Source organism: Mirounga leonina, unplaced genomic scaffold (genome assembly GCF_011800145.1).
Source record: "Mirounga leonina isolate KUSES-001 unplaced genomic scaffold, KU_Mleo_1.0 Mir_115, whole genome shotgun sequence".
Lineage (NCBI taxonomy): Eukaryota > Metazoa > Chordata > Mammalia > Carnivora > Phocidae > Mirounga > Mirounga leonina.
The window spans coordinates 4,378,142-4,386,648 of NW_023270268.1; the positions used below are offsets into that span (position 1 = coordinate 4,378,142).

Genomic DNA, 8,507 nt, shown 5'->3' on the forward strand with positions numbered 1-8,507 from the left:
TTAGACTTCTTAGTTTCTTCCATTGGTTTTTTGTCTCAGTGCAATGGTGATATAAAGATTTGAAATTGAAAGGATATCTTATTTTATAGTCATATGAAAATTTATTTTGTTAACATATTTCACTTATGATATTGCTGTGGTAAATATTAAACATTTTTCTTCTAGATAAAAATTTAGAATCTTCTTTTTTCAATCAAACGAATCCAGCTGAGGTAATAGCTAGAATTTCACATACATATAGACTGACTTAGAGAATACTGTCAATCAAAATCTTTTTAATTTGCCTAAAATTTTTTTAATAATTTTAATCATATAAATCTTCAGTATGTATTAAGTTTGATCTTAAGGTATTATTTTAGTTGTTGTAGTTGATTTATTTTTAATGCTATTGTCATTAAATCTTTATGTTTCTTTTTTATAATATTTGTTAATGAGTAATCACTTCTATGTAGAGAAGCTACTTAATTTTGTCTTTTCATTTGTAAATGAACTATCTTAGTGAACTGTTTTATTAATTGCATTGGGAGGATATCTATATAAAGATCATTTGCAAATAATTTTCATTTCAGTCTTCTTGTTTCCAGTACTTATACCTATTTTCTAGAGCATTAGTTTCCTATGACTACTATAACAAATTACCACAAACATGGTGACATAAAAAAAACAATTTATTCTCTCTGGAGGCCAGAGGTCTAGTATCAATGGGCTGAAATCAAGGTGTCAGCCTGGTTCACAGGCTCTAGGGGAAGAATCTGTTCCTGACTTCTTAAAGCTTCTGGTGGCTGCTTTGTGGCTCCATCACTCCAACCTGTGCCTCTTTCTTCACACATTGCCTTCTCCTCTTCTGTCTGTGTAATCTCCTTGTGCCTTTCTCTTATTAGGACGCTGCCATTAGGTTTAGAACTCACTCAGACAATCCAGAATGATCTCTTCATTTTAAGATTCTTAATCACGTCTGCAAACCTGCTTTTCCAAATAAGGTAGCATCTACAGGTTTTACATTTACAGAATGTATAGGACATGGATTTTTTTTTTCCTTTGTAGGAGAGACAGTTTAGCCTACCATATCCAGTTTGTTCATTTTATTGAAAAAGATGAAATCCAGAATAACGTTAAATAGTAATAGGGTTAGTAGTTGTACTTAGTGAGAGAGTTGGTCTGCACATAGTTTGCTATTAAAAGAAGAAAAAAACATACTTTATTCTTTATGCTTTCTTTTTAGTCATTTTTATACATTTTCCATAAGGCATTTATTTGTCTTTAATTAAATTTTTGCATCATATTTTATTCTTTTATAATTTATCTGTCTAGGCATTTATGCACTTGTTTCACATATGAAATTCACGTGGCTATAATCGTATGTTTTAGTGTGTCTCTAATTTTTTTTTTACAAAACCACAAAAAAGAATCATATACACATTAATGTTTAATATACTTTTATCTGTTCATATTTTGTGTCTGTGTGTTTATTTTCACATGTCAATTTATATTGTTATATCTCATGATTAACAGCTCTGTACATAGTTACACACTGCTAAAGTGTTAAAAATGAAATTGTCTTACTTTTCACTCTTAAATAATGCTACAAAAGCATCTATGTATGCTTTTATCTATGGAGCTAGCTTCTAGTTACCTACATATTTAAATACTTGATAAAAGTGTAAAATTAAGAAGAAGTACAGCACGGCGGAGGGCGGGCCGGTCCACGGGGCTGCAGGTGGTGTTCTCCTGCAGGCACCCGAGTGGGGCTGGAGGCGGGGCCGGGGCGAGGCGAGGCGCGGGGCCACCCTGCTCGGTGCTGCTAGGCGCTGCTCAGCGCTCTGAGCCCACAGGAGGAAGTAACAGGAGAGCAATCTGACATCAGGTACGAACTGCAAGCCGGAGTCCCTGAAGCTGAAGCGAAATTGTCTGTGCCTGTTGGCTCCAGAAGTACCTATGGATTATGGCAGGAAAAGTGAAATGGGTCACTGATATCGAGAAGTCAGTGCTGATAAATAACTTTGAAAAGAGAGGATGGATCCAAGTGACAGCAAATGAAGACTGGAACTTTTACTGGATGAGTGTGCAAACCTTCCGAAACGTTTTTAGGGTCGAGACGGGCTATTGGCTCTCAGACAATCAAAAATAGTCAACCATTTTCCGAACCACTATGAGCTGACCCCGAAGGACCTGATGGTGAAGAATATTAAAAGATACAGGAAGGGGCTGGAGAAGGAAGGGAGTCCTCCAGCGGAAAAAGACGAAAATGGGAAATACCTCTATCTGGACTTTGTTCCGGTCACCTACATGCTGCCCGGCGACTACAACCTGTTCGTGGAGGAGTTCAGGAAAATCTCCCCCAGCACCAGGATCATGAAACCTTGTGGCAAAGCCCGGGGGAAGGGCATCTTTCTGATCAACAAGCTCTCGCAGATCAAAACGTGGTCCTGGGACAGCAAGACTTCTTCGTTTGTGACTCAATCTACTAAGGAAGCCTATGTGATCTCTCTCTACATTAACAACCTGCTGGTCATTGGCGGGAGGAAGTTTGACCTGCACTTGTATGTTCTGGTCTCTACGTACCACCCGCTGCACTTTTACATGTATAAGCTCGGATTTTGCCGCTTCTGCACAGTGAAGTACACCCCGAGCACCAGTGAGCTGGACAACATGCTCGTTCACCTTACCAACGTCGCCATTCAGAAACATGGGGAAGACTACAACCACACCCACTGGGGCAAGTGGACCGTGAGCAACCTGCGGCTCCACCTGGAGAGCACCTGAGGCAAGGAGGTGACCGGCAAACTGTTCGATGAGATCCACTGTATCATCGTGCAGTCACTGAGGCCGTGGCGCCCGTGATGAATAACGACAAACACTGCTTCCAGTGCCATGGGTACGAAATCATCATCGACGACAAGCTGAAGCCCTGGCTGATTGAGGTGAATGAGCCCCCGTCTCTCACCTCCAGCACCGCCAACGACCGAATCCTTAAGTATAACCTGATCAACGACACCCTCAATATTGCGGTCCCTAACGGCGAGATTCCAGACTGTAAATGGAACAAGTCACCCCCGAAGGAACTCCTCAGCAATTGCAAAATTCTCTATGATTAAGAGCTGGTGCAGGGTGATGGGGCTGACCGAGAGCTGAGAAGTCGACAGGGCCAGTCACTGGGGCCCAAAGGGGGCCGATCGCGAGACTCGGGGAGAACCGTCCTCACAACCTGGAAGTGAGCACCAGTAGGCGCAAAAGACTGCAACCCGGACCCTGTCAGATACTCACTGCACCTGGGCCCATTTTGAAATTTCCGTTTTTTAGAGCTTTTTTCCCCCTTTCCTAAGCCCTGTAAATAAATAAAGGCGTTTCTTTGGAAGGTGAAAAAAAAAAAAAAAGTGTAAAATTAAAAGTGGAAATCAAGAAAAGGAAATATATTATAAATTTCTTAGCCTCTACATAAAGGGATGTGATATCACTTGTAGATAGACTATGATAAATTAAAAATGTGTACTATACACACTAAAGCAAGCACTTAAATTTTTAAAAAAGAGTTTTCGGCAATACGTCCATAAAAGATAAAATTATATCATGAAATATTCAATTAATACAGAAATTAATAGGCAGAAGATGTAGAGAAGAGAGAGACAAGATAAACAGAAAAAAAATAGGAAGATGACAGACTTAAACACAACCATGTCAATAGCCACACTGAATGTAAATGGTCTAAGTACTCCATCCAATAGCTAGAGATTTTAAGATTGAGTGAAAAAGCAAGAAGTAATTATATGGATTATAAGAAACACATGTATTTTAAATATAAAGACACAAATAGGTTAAAAATGAAAGAAAAAAAGGTATACCATCTATCACTAGATTTAGAAACCTGAAATGGCTATATTAAGTTCATACCAAATAGATTTGAACTTAAAACACAAAAAAAGAAGACAACAAGGGAAAAATAATGTTACTTCATAATAATGAAGGAATCAATTCATCAAGAGGATGTAAAAATTCCAAACACATCTGTGCCTAAAAACAGCTTTATAATACATGAATTTAAAACTGATGGAACTGTATAAGAAATAAATCCACAATTACAGTATTTCAATTCTCCACTCTTAATAATTGATAGAACAAGTGGACAGAAAAATCAGTAAGGATATGGAAAACCTGAACAACAGTACCAAGGCACTCGACCTTCTTGGCATTTATAAAACACTGCCTCCAACAATGGCAAAATACACATTCATTCCAAGCGCACATGGAAGATTGACTGAGACAGACAATATTCTGGGTCATAAAACATGTCCTAATAAATATGAAAAGGTTTCCTTTCCTTATATTCTAGGACAGCGCTGACCAAACCCTACTAGTGCCTTTACACTTAGGGATATAGAGATAGGATAGGGAAAATAAGGTAATAAAGACAAAAATAAAAATGGGTTGGGGGAGGAAAGAAATTTGGGGGGAGATCTGAGAGGGACCAAGTAATGAGTAGTTGTTCAGGAACAATAGAAGTGGGTTTGAGGGGAAAAGATTTTAAGTAGTGTTGCTATGGATTATATATTTTGTCAATAAAAATAAATGAATAAGGAATTTGAATTATTTTGACATCATTTCATTATTACTGGACTAGATCACATACTTCACTGAAGTTGTACATCTAAGACTTACAAATACCAGAAGATACAAAATTAATATGTAATTGAGGCTTCATGCAGCATATTGCTTACCTCTGATTCTTGGTATCATTTTTTGTATGTTTCTTTAAAATTAATGAAACTTTTCATGTGCTTGGTAATTTTTCTCTCTTCACTATTTCTTCTCTATGTTTATCCAAAATGAAAAGGTTTTTCAGAAGTTCCCCCAACAAGCTTCCCCTTATGTCTTATTGTTTATAAAGGGGAATATGACCACCACCCTCTTGGCTGCAAGACAGATTTAGAAAATGCCTGACAGAAGGTAAAAAAGATTATTATGATTGACTTCAATAAGTTTGTCTTATCATCTGGAGCCTGACCACCCTGAACAAAATCAGATTTCTTGTTTGTTTAATCCAGGAGTTTGTATAGAAACATTAATGGTATTAAGTATTTAAATAAAATATTTTTAAAATGTATAGCATAATGTCTGGATTTGGGGTTCATATATTTAAATAAGTGTATTTGGGGTACTTGGGTGGCTCAGTCGTTAAGCGTCTGCCTTCGGCTCAGGTCGTGATCCCAGGGTCCTGGGATCAAGCCCCGCATCGGGCTCCCTGCTGGGCAGGAAGCCTGCTTCTCCCTCTGCCACTCCCCCTGCTTGTGTTCCCTCTCTCGCTGTGTCTCTCTCTTCAAATAAATAAATAAAATCTAAAAATAAATAAATAAATAAGTGTATTTATTCATAGTCATGGAGCTACATATAGTATTAATTAAAATATATTTCTGTTTTGGGCTACATAGTAGACTTAAGTCTTCAAAAGTTAAACATGAACATATTCTATGATCTGACAAATCAACTCTGAGGTATATATCCTTGAGAAACTCCTGCACAGTTAGTACACTGAGATAGGTACCAATATATTCAAAGTTTCATTGCCTAAAGTATTTGAAAACCAGAAACAATGCAAATGTTTGTCAGGGAAAAATGGTTAATCCTGCAAAGGAATATTATATAAGAGTGTGAATAAAGGAACTACTGCTAAATATAAAATATAGCCAAACTTAGAAAAATAATATTGAATTCAAAAGAGCATGTTCAAGAAAGTACAGACAGTATATGGGTATTTTTAAATTTTCTTCATAAAAATCCAAAAGAATAGGAAATATGAACAACATATTGATTTGAAATATGCACATATATGGTGTTAAGCCATTTTAAAAGGGACATGATAAAACAAAACCAAGGTAGTAATGATATTTAGCAGTGAAGCTATGGGATAGAACTTGGAGGAGCTCATGGACGGGTTTCCACAATACTGAAAATATTCTAGATAACATTCTAGATAATGTCCAGTTCATGGATTTAGAGATGTTTAATTATCTTGCTTTAAAATTTCATCCTTATTTCAAGGTTCTTTAGTATATATCAATTAGTTTTTTTTTTAATTAAAATATAATGAAAAATATTTTTTCGAGAAGTCAACTGTTTGCCCTTTGATAAAAATCATACTTCATTATTTTCTTACTGACAGATAATTGTCCCTGAGCTCCATGTGAAAAAGCAAACAAGAACTTATACATAACCAAGGAGGGAAAGAAAAAGAACCCCATAAAAAAAGATAATTTAATTTTGCCAGTGCCATAGTGGGCCTGATTCAGTGGAATAGCAGCTAATGTCATGGGAAACATTAAACAATCATCACACAAAAACATCGTGGAGCCGCTAAGGCCAACAAGGAGGGATATGCAAAGTGATGTGCCATAGAAAATTTGAAGGCGTCCATTTTTCCAATGCAACCTTTTCAGTTAGGAAACTGAACAAGATCCTCTTATTTGCCCATGTATAGCCTGGGAAAAAAGCCACAGTTTCAGAGCCCTCAGTTTAAATATGGAGAGCAACCTTTTCCTGGTACGTAGAAATTCTTGAAATATATTCCGCAGTATATCTGAGGGAGCAAACTTCCAGAGCAATCAATTTCTAGAGACTGGGGACCTGAAATGAACACTGAACAACCTGCAAGGCAATGACAATGAGAGCAAGAATAATCAATGATGAATATTATTCTAGTGCCACCTCACGACCAACTCCAGAGCCTGATGGGTCCAGGCCACACCACAGAAGCTGTGCACCCTGCAACCGGCATATCACACATAGCAGCGGCAACATGCTTTCAATAGGCTGCTTAAAAAAACCTCTGTGCTTCCTACCATTGTCCACGAGCCTCGGGTCATGTTCTGTTTCATTTTTAATTCATGGTCTTTTAGAATGTGACCTTATTAGAGAGCTGCCTGTGTGGCCACATTAATCTCTACCAAATTTTATTTATCAGTGGAATAATTGAGGTTTTTTTTTCCTGTGGGTTAATCCAAACTTCTTTACCAATATTTCTTTAAGAGACTCGGGCCATGGAGATTGTACCCCCTATATTTCTGAAATTTTTACAGGTCTGTCTCTTTGAAGTCTAGAGGATACTTCTGACCCTGCCCCATACACTGTATCCCAAGGTTGCGTAACGTGCTTTGGGTCTCTTCATTCCCTTCTAGTGCATAGATCTGGGCCTAAAATAGGCTTTTTCTACTACCTAAGGGATGAAGTTGGGAGCGAGGCACATCAAGAATTTATCAGGTGCACTGCTTTTAGGCAAATGAGACTTGAGAGCAGTTGAAAAGGTGTTTGAGGACCCTCACAGCTGCTGTATCTTCCCCTTGTGTCAGTTTTATGATCAACGCCCGGGGAACCAGCCTCCATCTGCCTGAGTAGTCCTCCCCTCTGTGAACCCACTGTGCTACCCTCTCTCTTTATTTTCACCTAAATGTTCTCTAGCCTGGTTCAAAAACCACTTGGCAGTTGTATTATCTTTCTGACTCATAGCACTATTTTCCCCTCTCCTAATAGACCTGTAGATTCTGGACAAGTTACACACTTTCATTGCTTTTTTTTTTTTTTTTCCCCTTGTCATGACTTTTTTCTGGCATAACTAAGTGCCACATGGGACATCATATTTACTTACGCAGTGTTCTTGTTTATTACTAATGTTCATCCACTTTTGTCCTCATTGACATTGGTGCCAATATCTTCCATCCACTCAGAACCTCTTGTTCCGAGCTGCGTTTTATTTAACAACTTCTCCATTTAGGATCGGAACTTCTTGTGTTCTCTAATGAGAAAGACAGGTTGTTCTGAAACATTTTTTTCTTTCCTGTGACAGGCCAGAAATTTTTCAGATAGGTGAAACATCCCCAAGTAAAATTTTAAAATATTTAGATTTCCCTCTTTACTTTCTACTCAAGCACATTAGAATGCAAGAAGTTTGAATGACACTGCTAGAGAAATAACATTGAATTTAATGTATTTTTAAAGTAACTGGCAAAACTTGATATTTAAGTATTATTAGTAGCAAATTGAGATACACTTCACAACTTTTCTCAATATTCCACTATATTGCACTGAAGTTAATAACCACAAAAAGAAAAGCACAAAAAGAAACATTCTTAAACATTTTACCTTAACCAGCGAGACCAGCTTAGATTTTACCCACCCTGTAGTGGTGAATATATCCAGCAGGAAGATGTGCAAAACACATCCAAAAGCCTGAGAAAGAATTCCCCTGTTTATAGCGAGAAGATTTAAGTGTCTACTGTCATCAAAGCCTGAGAGCTGATGAAATAAGATGCTTTTTTTCTATTCTTGATGAACTCTATTCCATAAACTCTATCCAAACTAGATTGGTTGAAGCAAGTATGCTTGTGTTTGAGAGAGGACGATCGAGCCTTCAGACCTTATAAGGAAGATGAGGCATGTGATAAGTGTAGAAACCCAAGTAGAGACAGTCACAGGTAATGTACTTCAGGCTACTTAACACCATTTTCAGCTTCCTTTCCCAG

The 8,507-nt window shown here is 37.6% G+C and overlaps 1 pseudogene; it reads left to right on the forward strand.

Moving 5' to 3' along the window:
* The first annotated feature begins 1,934 nt into the window (after positions 1–1,934).
* Positions 1,935–3,215, forward strand: LOC117999642 (annotated as a pseudogene).
* Positions 3,216–8,507: the final 5,292 nt, after the last annotated feature.